The sequence below is a fragment of the Archocentrus centrarchus genome, chromosome 14 (assembly GCF_007364275.1).
Source record: "Archocentrus centrarchus isolate MPI-CPG fArcCen1 chromosome 14, fArcCen1, whole genome shotgun sequence".
Lineage (NCBI taxonomy): Eukaryota > Metazoa > Chordata > Actinopteri > Cichliformes > Cichlidae > Archocentrus > Archocentrus centrarchus.
Genome location: NC_044359.1, coordinates 9768800 through 9789001, shown reverse-complemented (window position 1 = coordinate 9789001; position 20202 = coordinate 9768800). Strand labels below are relative to the sequence as shown.

At 40.2% G+C, this 20202-nt stretch overlaps 1 protein-coding gene across 3 annotated transcripts in view; it reads right to left on the bottom strand.

The window, feature by feature from the left end:
* The window catches only part of doc2b (double C2-like domains, beta), a 181260-nt gene that overhangs the window by 90495 nt on the left and 70563 nt on the right, over positions 1-20202 (bottom strand). The gene's annotated exons all lie outside the window — the stretch shown is intronic.

Here is a 20202-nt window from a genome sequence, read left to right as displayed (position 1 = left end):
CATCTTTGGCTCTTCTTTGTTCCCATCAGCTTTACTTCTGCCCCTTTTTCTGTTCCTCTCCTTTTATGGTGCTTCTCTTTTTCTGTGCAGCACTCACTAGTGGACAGATTGCACTGTGTGAGATTTTCCTTCTGTATTTTTTTTCCCCCTCACTCTCTTCTCTTCCTAAAACTTCATGTCTGAAGTTGGTTGCTCCTCACCTACCGCATCTAGCGCATTGCCTGCCTACCCGTGCATGACCTCAGCCTTTGATTCAAGATTTCTCCTGTGTCCTGTGTTTGCCCTCCTTTTAAAAACATTACAATTAGTACACAGGATTAGGGTGACACTGCTGCTGAGTAGTGAATTGAAACAATTTACTGCATGATCTCATCCTTTGTCCTTTCAAAATGCCAAGTGAGAAGGGACTCTCATTTCCTGGATTGATAAAATGTTGCCAGCATAAAAAAGAAAAAAAAGAGAAAAAGAAAAACACATGAAAAGATGTGTGTGGGTTTCAAAAGCCTCACACACTCTAAATGATTGTGCTGCTGGTAACACTTTGATATTTATGAGCAGGGAACATTAGTTTCATGGTTTTGCGATTGTACTTTTAACTATTACCACCTCCCCCACGCTTTACCTCCTTTTATAAACTTGTGCTATGTGGGAAGAAACACAGTTTGGCTTTTCTAGAATGATTCTATGGCTATGAATGTACATACAATGATATCTCAACAGCTATTTAGTTGGAGAGATGAGGAGTTTTCCATGGGTATTGTTGGCTTCAGATGATCAATATCCTCCTTTTTAGTTTACTAGTGAACAGCAGTTTTATTAGAAATGTATGCTGCTAAAGCTGCTTTGCAAAAAACAAAAACAAAAAAAAACAAATCAGTTAAAAAATTGTAATGTCCACATCACCACCTAACTGCCTTCTTGTATTTCACACAACAAAAACAAACTTCTGAACATTTACTTCAAACTGTATGCTTATATTGACTCAATATCAGATGAATGAAAAGAAAAAGATAATCCACATTGTTTCTGAATTTGTATACTACTAGGCTGGAAGTGTGCACTTTGAGACACAGCAACTGTCATATTGTTCCTCATCCTTAAGCCTGGTACAGCGCCAGGGTTCTAGCCAGAAACATTTTTTCAGCCTGGCGCGTTTAGCGGGAGAGGGGTTAGCATTAGCAAACTTATGCTAATTAGCGCGCTAATGTTAAACACTAAATGCTGTGCCCGCTTGCTAATTGAGTGATGGTGAACAGTTAGGCCTGTTTTAGATTTCTGCTTCGGTTCTTTGCGGGGCCTACGTATGTAACCGGAAATCCCCTACGTGGTAATCACAGTCCTTGCGTGCTGCATCGATCTGACATGCAGTTGCATTTCTCAAGTGGTGCACCTCAGGTTACGTAATATGTTACTGCATAGGGTTCAGAGGGGATTTCCGGTTACCTACGTAGGACTGACGCAGAACTCTAATTCAGGCCTTATTAGATCGATGGAGCAATAATTTTTTCATTTAAACCAGAAAAGTTACACTTACATATACATTCAACGTGTCCCAGAGCACCGTTTTCTTGCACTAATGGGATTGCAGACAACATTATAATCCGGGTGTTTTATCGATGCGATCAGCTGCTAACAGCAGCAGAGAAAAGTCTGGTATTAGCGATGAGGTGGAGGTTATCGCAGTTCCAATAGCGGACTGGTGAAATTCTCAGCCCGGTGCAAGACGACCTCAGCATGGCGCAGCACCGGGCAATCAACCACTGGCTAGAACCCTGAGTACATTTAGTTAAGCTTCTTTGGCATAATTGGTAAAATTATGTGAGTGAAGAAAGCTCATCGATATAACAGTTATTGATCAGTGATGTCAGTAACGTGTTACTTAGTAATCTGACTACTTTTTCTCTGTAACGAGTAATCTAACGCGTTACTTTTTTTGTCATTCTCCTTTGTAAAAAGATATATTCATGCTTTCTTCTTGCGTCTCGGGGAGTGACGTCTGGCCGATGCAACAATTAAGTCCTGTTTTCAGCATGAGGACAATAATAGCACACAGCGACACAAACAAACAATAGAGGGAGGAGAGAGATGCGTGTTTTCTAGCTGAAAAACAGGCACTATTTTGAGTTTGTCTCAGCTAAAGATCACAGTTTCAAGGTTAGTTGTGCACTCTGTGCTGGCAACAAAGTGCTATCTAGCTCCAAAAACACTACGTCAAAATTGAAGAAACACTTGGAGTTGCAGCACGGCACAGTCAAACTTACAGAGCGAGTCCCACCAGGTGATGCAAAGCAGAGAGCTGTCACTAATGCAGGAGGCCCCCCAGCACCCAAACAGCAAAAGCTGGACTTTGGTACAACACCGGTAAGTGGGGGAGAGCTGAAGAAGTTGGTCGGACAGTATGTAGTAGAGGAAATGCTGCCGTTTTGTGGTTGTCAAAAAGTGATCGTCTGCCATAAAGTGATTTTCGGTATTTGCCAGAAAGCGATTACCTGTATTTAAATGGCTGTAAATGACTTGTTGACCTATAATCTGTGTCAAACATATCTCTTATGAATGATATCAGGTCATTTTGAGTGAGAAACAGCATTTTTATCACAAGGCAGAAACTGCAATCAGTTTTTGGCAGTGACTTTTATATATTCATTTTTTATCAAGGTAAAAACTGTCATTGACATTAAAAATCCATCTCAGAAGGCTGCAGAAATCACAACAAATATAACATCACAGTTCTATAAAGACATTTTAAGTGGCCAAAAAGCACAGGATTGATTATAAAGTAGGTACAATAACACAGACTCCTAAAGATTCTTGGAAAACAAGTTATTTCTTTATTTTATCTATAAGCCCTTCATAAATCATGCTGACTGCACTCTATTTACCAATATAAGCAAAGACATTACACATAAAAGCACACAGAATCACTTTATGGCAGACGATCACGGCAGCTGTTGAAAATAACTAATAAAGTAACTTGTAATCTAACTCAGTTACTTCTAAAATTAAGAAATTCTACTCCGGTAATTTGGGAAGACAATCAAATAGAGTGATATTTCGAGCCTCACCATTCAGCCACAGATAGTTCCAGTGAGTTATGGTATTTATCAGTGGCTCACAACACTTTTTAACTGATAGTTAACTAATAGTGCAACAGGTAATTAGCTTGATTTCTTAGAATTGCAAAAAATGTAAAAGGATTTTAAAATTATTGTAGACAAGGACTGAAATGTAGTATTTTTTTTAATTGTTAAAGAATGTTGTTTGTTTAAAGAGCACCTGTTATGGTTAGCTTCATTTTCTGTCATATGTATGCCCTTGCGGTGTTGCGTGTCCACATTAAACATGACCAATGTGTCAAATTGTGAAGTAATGAAGTAATGACTATGAGGTAATCTCCAGGCTTCAGGATGCTCTAAATGCTCAATTTCAGACCATTTTTTTTCTAGCATTGTTTTTATATGATGTCACTGAGAGTGGATATCACTAATATGCTCAATATTGGCTGTGAGATGCAGCCAATCAGAGGAAAGCTGGTTTAAAGAGAAGCTAAAATGGCTTGATTCAAAGCATGGACTGAGGGCTACACCAAGGTCCACTTAAGGATAAATAATGACTCCTGTTAATTGTGAATCATGAAAAGAAATTCCAGTAGAGTCCAAAAATAAAATGACAGAGTTGGAATATTGAATAATAGCTCCCTTTTAAATCTTAAAAATAACAAGAGGGAACTTTTATTTTTAACTTTTTTTTCCAGAATTTTATTCTCCCCATACTCCGCTCAGAATGGACTAAGCTGATAAGATGCAGGATGTTTTTTTTTTTTTTTTAAACCAGCAGGCAGCATGGCTAGGATCCCCATCAATATTATTACCCCTTAAAAGATTTTGTTATCAATAGCTGATTAGTTTCCAAAACATTAAATACAACGAGATAGGAATTAAGTCCCTGTTTGTGATAAGAGTAGCCTCCTAAAAGGCAGAGAATCAATGCTGCTCCAGGGAAAGCTGAGCTCATCAGCAATGACTGAGCCTCTTTACCACCTCCTACCCGAACACACACAAAGATGAAGGCATTTAGTTTGGTTTCAAGTTTGCTGACATGATTAACGGGGATTGTTCTACCATCACTGTGTACAGTCACTGTTGCTTTGTGATGCCAAACTGCAAAACTGCTCACTGAAGCTTCAGCTTGTGTCCACAATGTCCTGGAAAATATCAGCCAATATGCAAACATTAGAGGCTTCACCCAATTAAAGTCATGGTAGTGTGCCAAATACCCAATCAACTTCTGCTTTCCTGTGACCTTAACTGCAAAAACCTTTAATGCAAGATGTGGTATAGAAGTTAATGTTTGTCATGCACTCTGAAGAAAATTTAAATGATGCCATGTTGTAGCATCAAAAGCATGTACAGCTGCACTGATCTTAAACAAAACACTTTCTCATAATCATAGATTTTCTCAATAGATTCCGGCTATAACATCCCCATTTTTATCCCACCAAGTACTAATTTAGCAAATTGTTTCATTACACAGAGAAACATTCAAGCACTAAAGGCAGATCAGATGCACTTTAAATGCTGAAAAAAAACAAGATGAAAGCAGTAATTTAGAGTCTGTGAAGAGCAAATTTTATACACTGTAACGATATTGATGATTCTTCCCAGGTACGAGTGTCACAATATACACTCAGACACTTTATTAGTTGCACTTGTTCAACACAAATATCAGTATATACATCAGTATATCAAACGTATCTCATGGCAGCAACTCAATGCATTTAGGCACGTAGAAATGGTGGAAATGACCTGCTGAAGTTCAAACTGAGCATCGGAAGAGGGAAGAAAGGTGATTTAGGTGACTTTAAATGTGGCATGGTTGTTGGTGGCAGTCTGAGTATTTCTGAAATGGCTGATCTACTGGGATTCTCCCAAAAACCATCTCTAGGGTTTACAGAGAGGGATCTGAAAGAGAGAAAATATCCACTGAGCAGCAGTTCTCTGAGTGAATATGTCTCATTGATGTCAGAAGAGAATGGACAGACCACTTCAAGCTGATTGGAACGCAACAGTAACTCAAATAACCACTCATTTCAACCAAGGTATGCAGAAGAGCATCTCTGAATGCACACAGATGGTCTACAGCAGTGGAAAACCACACCAGATGCCACTCCTGTCAGGGAACTCGATTGGAAAACCATTGTCTGGTCTGATTAATCGCGCTTTCTGCTGTAACATTTGGATGGCAGTATCAGAATGTGATGTAAACAACATGAAACCATGATGGTGTAATGGTGTGGGGGATATTTTCTTGGCACACTTTCGGATCCCTTAGTACCAACTGAGCATCGTTTAAACAACACAGCCTTCCTGAGAACTGTTGCTGACCATGTCCATCCCTTTATGTCCACAGTGTACCCATCTTCTGATCGCTGCTTCTAGTAGGATAATGCGCCATAGCACAAAGCTTAAATCATCTCAAACTGGTCTCTTGAACATGACAGTCAGTTCACAGTACTCAAATGGCCTCCACAGTCACCAGATCTCAATCCAATAGCGCACCTTTGGGATGTGGTGGAATGGGAGATTCACATCATGGATGTGCGGCTGGCAAAATCAGCAGCAAGTGTGTGACGCTGTCACGTCTGATGAATGTTTCCAGAACCTTTCTAAATCTGTTCTGAAGGCAAAAGTGTATCAGTACAGTACAGTATCAGTACAGAAGTACTACTGTACTCCATTACTCTAAGTGACCATGAGTGTACATCACAATATTATTGACAATAAATGCGATATTTTAAAAACTGAAATATTGCAAAAGTTGATGATGCAAATATAATAATATAAGTAATCTGGGTTGATTTCATCATTCATCCTGGCTCGATCCCAGGAGGAGACACAAATCCCTTTTGGGGTTGTGTCAGGAAGAGCATCCGACACAAAAACTGCCAAATCTCTCTCTCTCTCTCTCTCTCTCTCTCTCTCTCTCTCTCTCTCTCTCTCTCTCTTTCTCACTCACACACACACACACACACACACACACACACACACACACACACACACACACACACACACACACACACACACACACACACACAGTAAAAAAAATACCAACAACATACATTTTCTCTAGATGTTATAATATTAACATCACAGCAAAGTCTTCTCACAAAAATAAATGAAATTACCACTTAAAAATGAATTATCTGATATGTTAAAATTAAGTGCGAGCATGCCAAAGGAAGGTCAGTTAGGACCTTTGTCATAGTGGGCATGCAAACTCTCGGGTAGTGTTGTTGCAGCAACCACGAAGACCAACAAATTCAGCAAAGCAGTTTTTGTTTGGTTTGGTTTAGGCTGCAAAACTACTTGGCTGTATATTGGAAAAGATCACGGTTGCAGCTGTGCGAATGGCTGCATGTGAAATCTCTTTGCATGGCAAGAGATTGCAGTACATTATGCTCCACCACCCTGGAACGAGAATGTGATAATATTTTTATGAGACCAGGCTAAACAGTATTATAAGTGTCTTCAGTGTAAAGCGGGTACACGGTTGTGGCTCTCCTTTAAAAGGGTCTCTTCCTTTTCTTAATGGATAGTTAAACAGATTTAATGAGTCAATAAGTTTCAGTGTGACAAAGACAAACAGAGGCGTACTTTACAGGAGGATCTTTTCAGAGCTGAAAGAACAACACACACACACACACACGTTTGTCCTCCCGTGACCTCTATCACGACATTAATGTTTAATTTACTGTGACATTCCCTGCGTTTGTCTCTGAATTCAGGCTAACAGTAGGATTCTATTAGTACGTTTGTGAAGGTGCTGCGTGTAACACTATTTTGCACCCCAGATGCATGAGCCATCTGGCTAGCTGTGGGGTACAGCCCACCAAGATGCAACAGTGCTGTGAACTCAACAGGAGTATAATAAAGTGGCGGATTTTTTTTTTTTTTATGCAGCAGAATCGTGTTCCAGTCTTACTGTGTGCCCTAATTTCTGCGGCTCTCAGAAAAGGTAATAGGGCTAATTCAATTTCAAGTAGCTAGTTAGCAGCATTGAATGCAATCATTATGCAATTATCTGAAAAGATTTATTAATTACATAATTGCCAGTACAGAAAAGAATAAATGAAAGTAATAGTTATTGATGGCACAGTCTTTTGTTAGAAACTGAAACTAGTTAAACTAGTTTGCTGAGTCCCTCCTTTTCCACGAGAAAGACAAACTATGCGCAGAAAACAATATTGCCTGTGTGTTGCCGGTGAATGTGCTGAATCAATGAGATGTTGAAATATTGAAAAACATTATCCGGTCGAGGAGTCTGTTGTTGAAAACGCAGGCTGAATCAGGTGATGTGATTCTTTCCCAGCGAGTGAATGATGACAAGTGCTGAAAGGCTGTTAAAATGTTTACAGCGTCATCATTTCCTCTTCCAAATATGTTGTTCCTGCTGCGTCTAATGATTTATGTGCAGAGGGAGTGCACCGCCTGTTATCGAAGATAGCGCTTGAAGCAACATTTTGAAGAATACACACCTACCTTTCTCTCTTTTTTTCTAAACAATGGATTAAGGCTTTGAAGTGACATGGACATTTGAAGAGGGAGCGTTTGCTGGGCAGGCCACTGATTAAAAGTCAGGAGCAAAACCATGCGTCAGTATGACTTTATCACTTTAAGTTTCAATCCACATTCCTTGTGTTCACATAAACAGGAATAAAGAAAATCAGAAAACAGATAATTAATACCCACCGGCCACTTTATTAATAGGCACGCCTATTCATCAGCTTATTAATATAAATATATTATCAGCCAATCACATGGCAGAAACTCAGTGCATTTAGGCAAGTAGACATGGTCAAGATGACCAGCTGAAGTTGAAACTGAGCTTCAAATTGGGGAAGAAAAGTGATTTAAGTGGCTTTGGTTGTTGGTAACAGATGGACCGGTCTGAGTATTTCAGAAATGGCTGATCTTCTGGGATTTTCCCACACGACCATCTGTACGATTTACAAAGAATGGTCCAAGAAAGAGAAAATATCCAGTGAGTGGCAGTTGGAGAAAATGCCCTGTTGATGTCAGAGGTCAGAGAGGAATTGCCAGACTGCTTTCAGCTGATATGAAGGCAGCAGTAACTAAAATAACCACTTGCTACTACCAAGGTATTCAGAAGAGCACAGCACATTGAAACTTGAAGCAGATGCACTGCAGCAGCAGAAGACCACTCCAGGTGGCACTCCTGTCATCAACGAACAGGAAACTGAGGCTACAATTTACACAGGCTCATCAAAATTGGATAAAACTGCATTTGTTGAGTCTCAATTTCTGCTGTGCCACCACCGTCAACTGGTTTCCAGAACATGACAGTGACTTCAAATGGCCTCCATTGTGAACACATCTTAATCCAATAGCAGATCTTTGGGATGTAGTGGAATGGGAGATTCTCATTATAGATGTTCAGTTGACAAATCTGCAGCAACTGTGTGGTGGTGTGATGCTGTCGTCTCAGTATGGAACAAAATCTCTGAGGAATTGTCACACTGTTTAACAGTAATAAGTGCTGCCAAAAAGCAGCACTACTCATTAACCAATGAATACGCACTAGTAATAGTATCTATTGCACGGTGCACTTATGTGGGCTCATCTCAGAAGGCACTTTGACCTTAGCAAATTGGAGAATGTAGCAAAAACAGACAGCAGACAATACAAAGGTAGATAGCCCTGAGTCACACATGGCTCCACACGACTGGTGCATCGAGTGACATTTTGCAAATCTGATTTCAAAAGAGAGCTGAGTGAGCCATACAAAGATGGGTACAACTAGGAAACAGCCTCTGGCCTCTAGCACAGAGTTACGGGGAAAAGGTGTAATTTTTACACATTCATACATCTGTGCTTGACATGACAACATGGCCAGGCAGCATGATGCACACATCAGAGTGCTTTCTATATTAATGATCTGCTTAGCCATTATAGTGTTAATAGAGCTGTTGATGGAGAAATGGCCGGCAGGGACAGGAGGATATCTGAGTGATGACTGTTATCAAAGTGGCTCCCACAATGCTCATTTAAGGGGAGCACCACACTAGCTCGATTACATGCCTGCAGGCAAAAAAGCAGAGGCAATTCCCACTGAGTGACGCTGACCGTGCAGTCACCTCCCAGCTCGTGACACACTACGAGGCTGTGTACATTGCACACTTATATGCACGCACTAATATCATCTGTGCAGAATCATACAAATTCATTGCTATTATTTGATGGCATCTGAGCAATATTTCATTTGAACATTCCTCGACCGGCTGCAACTGAAATAAAGCCAGCCGCGAGCATGCGCAAGAAATAATCAGTACACACTGTGAACACCAGCACCAGCTATGTTTTGGAGGTAATTAGAGTGACATTAGCAATAAATGGCTAAAAGTCAAGTTGAATAAATTGAGTGTAAAGTAATGCATTTTGCATAACGAGGCCCTTGTTGCGGAACCACAATTGGTCTGGATCAATCAGTGCCATGTGAGGACCTATTGGCCGATAAATTTGCATCTACTGTGGTGTAGATAAATAGGTGATCTTGTTTCCTGCACAGTTTTTATTAAAGACACTTGCAAGCAGTCACTTTTATGTGCAAATCTTTTGAAGAAGGCAAGAATTGCTTACTGACATGTCAGCTGGGGGAGTCCATCAGTTAGTCTTAGCCTTTAGGATCAGTGTATGATTTTTTTTTTTTTTTTTTTTTTAGAATTTCCAATGTACTGTAGCCAGAAGATAGCCTCCATTTCCTGGCAACTGTTTACAAATGCAGATACATTTTTGAAAGCTTATAAAAACCTAAATTGTCATCTGATGCATTTGTAAAAGATCAATACACTGTATTTACCTGCATGTTCAAAAGTAATGTATCAATAGCTCAGACATCAAATATACTCACTTTATTACACCTGTTAAAGCAAACATCTAACTGGCCAGTCACATGGCCGCAGCTCAGTGCATTTAGGTACAGTATGTAGGCATGAAGGTCAAAGAGAGCATCAGAATGGGGAAGAAAGGTGATTTTAAGTAATGTTGACCATGGCATTGTTGTTGGTGCCAGGTGGGCAAGTTTGATTATTCCAGAAACTGCTGATCTACCAGGAATTTCCCACACCACCAACTCTAGCGTTTACAGAAACTGGTTCAGTGGGCATGTCTTGTTGATGTCAGAGGTCAGAGTAGAATGGCCAGACTTGGAGAGGCAACAGTAACTCAATTAAACGCTTGTTCCAACCAAGGTATGCAGAAGAGCAGCTCTGAATGTTGATCAAACCTTGAAGCAGATGGACTACAGCAGCAGAAGACCACACCGGGTGCCACTCCTATCAGCTGAGAACAGGAAACTGAAGATACAATTCACACAGCCTGGTCTGATAAATCTCTAAAGCATGGCTCCATCCAGCCTTCTATCAAAGTTTGAGGCTACTGGTGGTGGTATAATGGTATGGGGGATATTTTCTTGTCACACTTAGTCCCAACTTGTGTTCCTTAGTACCAACGGAGCATTGCTTAACCACCACAGCCAACCCACTGAGGAATGTTTCCATCTCCTTTTTGAATCTATGTCACAAAGAATTAAAGCTGTTCTGAAGGCAGAAGAACAGTTTTAACTGTTCTACTCACGTACTACTGATGTGTAACTAATAAAGCCCAGTGTCAGTACATTCATATGCAGAATCTGATTAAAACAGTGACTGACATGCTAAGTACAATGCTAGCTAACCTGAGTGCTTCTGAGTGCTCCTCAAAGTGATATGTGTTTTTCCTCTGTGGCACTTTAAATGTCCAATTCTGTGTTGATCTGATTGGTTAAAGTTAGTGTATGGTACACAGTCAGAAACAGATGGTTCATCCAATAACCTGCCAAGTATTTCTCAAAGTACCTGCACTTTTCCAAGCAGCTTCCAAGGATGACTTCCCAGATGGTTCTGTATAACAAACCATCTGGCATGTCAGGCTGAAGATAGTGACCAGCACATAGTAATTCAACTAGTATTCTCCTGTTCAAATTACAGTTGAAAAGAATTTCCCTGCTTACGTTTGATACAAACATTCTCCCCTTTTTATTGTCACTTTATAACCACTAGTCATTTCAAATTTGCCTCAAACTCAAACATTTCCACCAACTTCTAAGTGGAATATCTGTGTATATTTCTCTCCCACCCTATCATCTTTTTCCTATTATTTGGGATTTATGATTTCCAAATCAAATTATTCCATAATTAAGAGCCATTTGTTTTAACAGAAGACAAAATAACTGGACATTACAATACACTAGTAAGAAGATACTGCTGCTGTAAGGCCAGGCTAGCTTGTGCTGAGCTAAGAGACAGAAGAATAATTTTGATCTTGTCATCTTACTCTTTGTATACATTAATAAGCAAAATTAACTGCTCCTTTAAAGGGGGCCTTAAGCAAATTCCTAGCTCCACATTTTTATTCTTGCCCTCCGCTACTGCAGATTTACACAATTCATTTTTCAAAATAATGCCTTACTTATCTTATGCTGGGTGAGGATTTATCCCCTCAGTTCATTCCACTGTCTGAAAAAAGCCATTTCAGCTCCTCTGCCTTTTAAAGGCTTGAATTAGAAATATATGCTTTCATTGAAATCATACAAAGGCAAGAGTAAAAAAATGATCTCTGAAACTGAGTGTTTAGAGCAGTCTGCAGCCTGAGCTCACAGTGATTCCTTGCACATGTGAGAAACTTTGTCTGTTTTTAACATGAGCATCCACAATTGTAACAGTTTATATATGACAGGAAATAAGGAAAAGAATATTAGGTCTGTTTTAATGGTCCTCAAAAATTCTTAATACAGTGCAAACATTTGAATCGATGGATAAAAGAGCAGAAAGTTCATGCATGCTTTCTAATCCCCTCAAAATCTGACCATGAATCAGAGAGCGCTGAGCAGTGGTTGAAAGGATGAGGGGGTCCTATTTTGCACATTATGTTACTGTAGTCTAAGGGACAAATTACCCAAGTGTTAATTTGTCTGCTTATGCAGTGCTTGAATGAACAATTAGACTGCGCGCTTTGCTTCAGCATCCCATTATGTGTCTCTCATTAGAGTGGAAAACTCTCATGGGGGATGACGGGTGCTGTAAAGATGTTATTTGTTTTGCTTTTTTTTTTTATCACAGAGCTGATTTGTCGTCTTATGAAAGAAAAGAAGGATTTTGACCTGAGCTGCTGCACGTCGAAGGCTCGGATCTGCACGCTTTACTAAGTAATCTGTTTTTGACATCAGGGTTTATTTGCTGAAACATGACAGAAACTTTCATGCTTATCACCGCAGCTTCAGCCTAAAGAGGAAATTATTAGATTCTGGAGCTCATGACTGGGCACATTTGCATGTTAATGAAAAGACCAACTCATGTGTTGTGTTAAGTTTTTTGACACGGTAACATTTACTTAACTTAAGTGAGAGCATCAAAGCACTGGTTGTGTTTAACATGCAACAATTATGAGAGAGTGAATCAAGTAGAGCTCATTAACTATTATGGCAGAGTAGTTAGTAGCATTACAGCAGTGTAATGCTTTAATACATTAGTCTAATTATAATTTCTTGCCTAGAAGGAGAATACATTTTCCTAATAATCCACAAAACATAGTAAACTGGCATCAGCTTGATTTGGGCTTAAAACAAAACAAAACGAAAAAAAACAAAACACACATTTTGTCTGATGTTTTCGTGTCAGGTGAATTCATTTTTTCGTATCCCTCTACAGCACAGCATTGCCCTTGGGCAACAAAAGGTTTTTAAGCCCCATTCTCAGCATGTGTTAACTTAAATGATGCCAACCAGTTGGAGTGTTTTGAGAATTTAAGTCCAGTGAGATGTGGGAATCATTATCAAGCATGATTTGAAGGCAGGACACATGGTCACAGGAGCACATGGTGTGAGAAGAAGGTAAGAATATTTGCCATAGTTTGCCCTGTAAATAAAAATAGATGCATGTATATGAAGTTGTACAGAGGGTTTTTGTCGGGTTTTATTAAGGTTTTTTTTTTTTTTTTTTTTCAAATTTTGCATATTCTGAGATTTGTTTTTTCTATTTGTTGCCTCAGGAAACATTGTGTGATAAGAGGTATTCTTTGAGGGAGACTTATAGGGTTAGGTAGAGTAAGGTTACCCTAATTCTAACCCCCTAACCCTCAAAAAAGTGGTACCACTGTCTTGTCTTTCATTTGCTGGACATGCTGGCTGCTGGGAAAGCACTGAGAATGGGATGAGAAAAAGCGTGCATGTGTAAGCGTGTATACATTCAAATAGCACAAAGTCCGTGCAAATCCAAAAAAGAGAGCAAGAACAGAGGGTGGGCCAGTGGTGAGATATCTCAAACGTAAGAGAACAGGAAGACCCACGGACCTCCTTGGACAATACGATGCAGGGTGGTGGGTGCACAGGAACACCAAAAGTGAACTATATGAAGTGTAATGTGCACCTCTGTTTTACAGCACAGAAGAACTGTTTTTTGAAGCCTCTCACTGAGTGACAGTAGTGTGCCACAACATGACAATCTATGACATCACACTGGGCAGAATGAACCTGAGCCTGTATCAAGTCATATTTGTAAATATCAGGTGTTTTTCAGTTCTGTTTTTCATAATTTGTTTACATTTTTTTGAAGCTTTCCTGATATTTTTATTGCTCTCTAATAGCTGTCCTATGATCTTTAAATTAATAATTTTCTCTGTTTTGTACCATTGTTGCAAATGTCTTGGACTGGGGTGTCTGATGCTAGTAATTTTCAGCATGTACTATCAAAATGTGAGCAGTGGAAGGTTATTTTTAACAATTTCTAAATTGCTGGAAACAAAATAAATTGACCTCCCCCGGAATAACCCATTTAACGTTTTTTATCCATGCCAACATGATCCAAATCCAGCAAAACGCTTCCCTACTGGGAAGCTCAGAAGATTTTTGTCTTGATATCAGTAAGACCCAAAGTCATAATACCAGCTGATAGAAAAACCAAGCTGATATCAATACTCTCTATTCTATTTCACTATCAATATGCTGCCACACTGTGTGAAACTGATGCAATCATTCCTCTATGTGTGAGGCAACATGGGGGGGTAATATAATATCTTAACTGTAAACAGAGAATTTCATACAGCTTCCTTTGTAGCCTTTGAATGATTTTCCTTTAAAGTGTTTTGTTATTCTTCTGTGACTTTACATTAACACGTTTCTAATTATGCCAGTGTTCATTTATTTAATATTTTTTCTAGTCAGTTTAATCTGGCAGATGGCTCTGAGGAGCCATACCACCACTTTTGCTGAAATGACCCAAAGTTGACTCCAAATTTGAAAATGAATTCATTCAAGCTGTGGTTCTATTCATAGTTCTTAGTCACATGACTGGCAAAAACACTGTCACAACACCCCGGCCAACGCTGGACACTCCACTGAACTGCAGCACAGGCCTATCAATTTTCCATATGTATAGAGCTATTAATATTTATGTCACCTCTTAAAAGGTATGCGAACAAACTGCCAACACTTCTAAGCTATTCAAAGCACTCTCTGCTGAATTGCTAAAACTTAAATTTCCTAGCTCTGCTTTTACAAGATAAGTGTAAATACTGGCAAAAAATCCCTCCACTTGCACAGCCAGTAATAAAGTGTACAAAGGTAGAATAAGTATTCTCGATTTAGTTGGGTCAATAATGCTGCTGTTTGGGAGTTAAAGGGAAACAAAATTATTCACTGTCAAAGCAAAAGTGAATGTTAATGAGCTACTGTTAAAAAACAAAACTAAACTATTTATGTGATGAAAGAGTTAGAAGCATGCTTGTATGTAGTGCAATCAAAAATGCTCTGATAGCAGCTGTTAACGAACTGAGTGGCTAGTTGTGGAAGTTGTGTGAACTTCTAGCTTTGAGTATTTTAGCTTAATAAAAACAAAACAAAAAAAAAAAACAGCAAATGGAAATCAGGGTTCTAGCTAGAAAAAAATTTGAGCTGGGTGGGTGTGTGTGTTTGGGGTGGGGACTCTTTAGCATTAGCTTGCTAATCATTGACTGAGTCTCATTAGCTTGCTAATGCTAAATGCCATGCCAGCTTGCTAATTCAGTGATAATAAAAATTGGATAATACAGTGGTATGCAAAGGTTTGGGCACCCCTGATAATTTTCATGATTTTCCTTTATAAATCATTGGTTGTTCGGATCAGCAATTTCAGTTAAATATATCATATAGCAGACGAACACAGTGATATTTGAGAAGTGAAATGAAGTTTATAGGATTTATAGAAAGTGTACAATAATTATTTAAACAAAATTAGGCAGATGCATAAGTTTGGGCACCCCAACAGAAAAGTGATATTAATATTTAATAGATCCTCCTTTTGCAGAAAGGACCATTCTTCTTTACAAAACATCTCCAGTTCAGTCAGGTTTGATGGTTTCGAGCATAGACAGCCTGCTTTAAATCACACCACAGATTTTCAATAATATTCAGGTTTGGGGACTGAGATTGTCATGTCCTGGGGTTTTGGTGTGTGTATATGGGTGTGTGTTTTTTTCTGTCTGTCTCTCCTCCATGTTGTGGGCGTATGGGAGGACTGGTTCAGGGCCGTCTGGGAGGCGGTCTCCAGAGACTCCTCCCTTCCTGGGCGGACGTGTTGGCGTCGCTTCTCCACACCTGTGACAGATTGGATCATCATGCAGCTCTTCTTAAGCTGCCGGCAGACCTTCAGTCTTCGCTGGATCGTTGACTGAGTCTCAGTTAGTGTCGGCCGCTTTCTAAGTGTGTTTCACGTTGTTGTTACCCTTGACTTACCTGCTCTCCGCTCCTTGCCTCAGATTCCTGTGGAAGTTCCTGCCTGTCTGCTCCGTAGCCATCTGGTCCTCTGTCGCCGCTCACCACGCCGCCAGCCATCCTCTGTTGGAGTCCGCCTGCCACCCACACTCACCAACCCTGCCTCCACTTGCTCCCTCAGGATTCCCTCCTGTAACCCCAGATCCTCTATCATCGCTCAGCCTAAGCTCTTCGATTCCTCACCTGGGAACCCCTTTCACGATTCCATTCCATTACTTCACTGTAAATAAACTAACACCTTTTCACTTCAGCGGCTGTCTGTGTCCACTTCTTCCCCCCACGCCGTGACAGAGATGGCCATTCCAGAACGTTCCTATTCCTCTGCATGAATGCCTTAGTAGATTTTGAGCAGTGTTTAGGGTTGTTGTCTTGTTGAAGTATCCAACCCTGTCGCAACTTCAACTTTTGTCACTGATTTTTGAACAGTGTTCTCAAGAATCTGCTGATATTGACTGGAATTCATTAACAAGATTGCCAGTACCTGCACTGGCCACACAGCCCAACAGCATGATGGAACCACCACCAAATTTTACTGTGGGTACCAAGTGTTTGTTTTGGAATGCTGTGTTCTTTTTTCCGCCATGCATACCGCCCCTTGTTATGTCCAAATAACTCAATTTTTGTTTCATCAGTCCACAGCACCTTATTCCAAAATGAAGCTGCTTGTCTGAGATTTTTCTTGGCCTGCCACTTCAGGCCTTAACTAGAACTGTTCCTGTGGTCTTCCTCACTTTGTTCCTCACAGTGGAAACTGACAGCTGAAATCTCTGAGATAGCTTTTTGGATCCTTCCCCTAAACGATGATGTTGAACAATCTTTGTTTGCAGGTCATACAGTGGCAGTGGTGCAGTGGGTAGGCACTCACCTTGCAGCCGGAAGATTGCGGGTTTGAGCCCTGTCCCTGCGCTGCATTGTGTCCTTGGGCAAGACATTTAAACCACATTGCCTAACAGTAGCGCTGGTCTCTGGCTGCATGCTCGTCTCTGGGTGAGTGATCTGGAACAAACATTTCGTTGTGTGCCTTGTGCGCACAATGAGTTGAATCTAATCTAATCTAAATTTGAAAGTTGTTTTGAGGCTCCCATGTTGCCACTCTTCAGAGAAGATGCAAAGAGGAGAAACACTTGCAACTGGCCACCTTAACCCTTTCTCATAATTGGATTCACCTGTGTATGTAGGTCAAGGGTCAGCAAGCTTAAAAAATAAATTTTGTGTTCCAATAATTAGCGCAAACGGTATGCAATAAAACGACAAGGGTGCCCAAACTTATGTACCTGCCTAACTTTGTTTAAATAAATAATTGTTGCACTTTCTGTAAATCCTATGAACTTAATTTCATTTCTCAAATATCACTGTGTTCATCTGATATATGATATATGTAACTGAAATTGCTGATCCGAACAACCAGTGATTTATAAAGGAAAATCATGAAAACTATCAGGGGTGCCCAAACTTTTGCATACCACTGTTGATAGCAAACCAGTGAAATTCTCAGCCCAGCGCAAGACGACCTCAGCAAGGCACTGCACTGGGCGATCAACCGCTGACTAAAACCCTAATACCCAGGGCTAGGAAATGAAGCCAACACATACAGTAAGGAGCAAACACTTAAGTTCCTTGAGTGGCCACTTGTGGTTGGCTGCAAGAGGTAAGGATTTGAAGGCTTTGGACCATTTCACTGGTTGCATGCAGCATTACTATGGCTTGCTTATAGCTTATTTCTGGGAAACAGGCTACCCAAAACCCATTATTTCATGTTAAATGTAAGTTATGTGGCAAAATAGCGTTTTGGTTTATTTAGTAAATTTTTCATTTCATGGCTAACTTTTGGCCCAGATCTGGCATACAAAAACAGTGTGTGCAATAGTGATGCCTCACTTTACAGAAGAAAAAAAACACACAACACACAACTAGACCTTTTGACACTCTCTCTCACACATTTTTTTTTTTTTTAATCTGGCTTTTATGTTAAAGTTAAGTCATTTCATGGTACAGGCAACAGTGAGGTTATTATTTAGAGAACAAACTACCTTTTTTTCTCAAAGATATAAATGTAATAATTTCCCTGTGTGAGAGGTGTGAGGTGTGAGAGACCCGTGCAGGCTGGCGAATATGCTCGGTACAGTGTTGCCAACTTAGTGACTTTGTCGTTAGATTTAGTTTTAGCTTTCTTACACAAGTTGGCAACAGTGCCCCAGATAAAGGAGGAGGGTTGAATGTAGCTAGCAGTCGCACCCCACATACCGTATTTTCCGGAGTATAAGTCGCACTTTTTTTCATAGTTTGGCTGGGGGTGCGACCTATACTCCGGAGCGACGTATATGTGACATTTATAACACATAAACCAAAATACTCCAGCCACTTGACATCTCCGTGAACTGCAGCTTTAAGGCAGTCTTGTGTAACCTGTGGGCGCAGTGGATGGTGGATGGAGAGCACAGCTTAACGGCAACTGGGAGAATGCGCCACCCAACTTTCCTGGAAGTCACTGGATGGATCAAGAAAACATGGGCTTCAGTGACAAACCATCCTGTTGGGATTCAGAAAGGCTGGAATAATTGGAACTGCAGCTGACGACGAGTCTGACTAACGCGACACAGAAGAGGAAGCGGCGCTTCGTCTACGGAGTGTACGGAATTGTTTAGAAGTGACACCGAGGATGAAGAATTCAATGGATTGATGGTTTGGTTAACTTGTTAGTATGTTCTTTATGCTATGGTTATCTGAATAACTTAATGTTACGTTAACATACTGTAGCGATTCTCTTAGTTAGAGAGCGTGTTGATGTTGTGGGATTTCGGACTGTTCGGGAGGTTCGTGAAGGCAGCATGGAGAGAGAGAAAAAGACCGAGAGCTTGCCTGTGTGTGTGTTGCTGTTCCGCTGTTGTAGTTGTGGTTGGCGTGGCTGTGGCCTACAGCAGCCGTTTTTCTGTTAATAAAGACGACCTTTGTTGTGAATATCGCCGACTTGTTTACAACGTTACAATACCGAACACGTGTTCGTTGTGCGTCATGTAGCTGAATGTGCTACGTTAGCATAACGTAGGTGTAACCGTGTTCGTCCTGTTCTTTAATCCATTATTATTTTAAATTGCCGTTCAAGATGGAATTTGTGCTCTGAGTCTCGGATTCTATCACCCCCCCCCCCCCCAAAAAAGTGCGACTTATAGTCCAGTGCGACCTATATATGTTTTTTCTTCTTTATTATGCATTTTTTGGCTGGTGCGACCTATACTCCGGAGCGACGTATAGTCCGAAAAATACGGTAAGTGTTTTTGTTAAATTTGATATTCTAACATTAAACAATACGGGGCAAAAATTATTTATGTAATGTTGGTCTAGGCAAAGCATTAAAGTTATAAAGTTATTTCATAAAGTTCATTTGTAGTTCTAAACATATTTAGGGTGTTTTTTTTCTTCACTTTTTGTCTCTCCAAAGATGTTATTCCTCTCGCCTACAGCCGCAATTGCAAGTACATGCAAATGACCAATTATGCAAATTAGGTGATGATGTCATATAGGAACTTCTAGCGACTTTTAGGACAGCCAGTAGCTACTTTCCTTGCTAAGGAGTTGGCAACAGTGGCTCAGCAGCCAGTAACGATCGTTCCACAGGTTCACGGATAGAAAGCTGGTTACAACTTTTACTTCGAGATAGTCGATTTTGATCGCCAAACTTTTTTTTTTCTACACACAGTATTACTAGACTCACCACCTCGCTGCTATGATGAAAATACTTGAAGTCACATGAGCCAGTCATGCTTTCTGATTGGCTCTAGGGATGTAGAGGTTTTTGTGGGCGATGGGAAGTGGCGTTTAGAGGCTTTTGACCACGCACAGATAATTCAGGCTAGGCAGAGACATACTTAGTGGGTTATGATGTGAAATTATTTGATTGGCGAATGGTATGTGTGGAAAGGATTCTGTAAATATTGTTATCTCATTTGGTGGCGTTTAGGGGCTTTTGCATCTGAACTCTTCATGTATATACACACAAATCTGAGGGGGTGGTATGTTTGTGTGTTCCTGAAGCAAGCAGGAGATAATTGTGATGTGCGGAAAATGAAAATGAAACTTTAACTTCCATAACTCTGATGCATCCAATATAGGTGCATAAAGTGTAGCACTTCTCACCAGTGAAATTAATGAGGAGACTCATAGCAGAATGTTTAAAAACAGGAACTATTGTTCGAGCTATATTGTGGTGAAGTTGTTAGTTGGAAGTTTCCCAGACAGATTCTTTCAGCACATCTTTTTCAAAACACGGGAAAGAAACCATTTGTTGAATGTATACTGTTACTGTATCTGCTCTGAATCCTGAATGTGCTGCAGATGCAGGAGAAA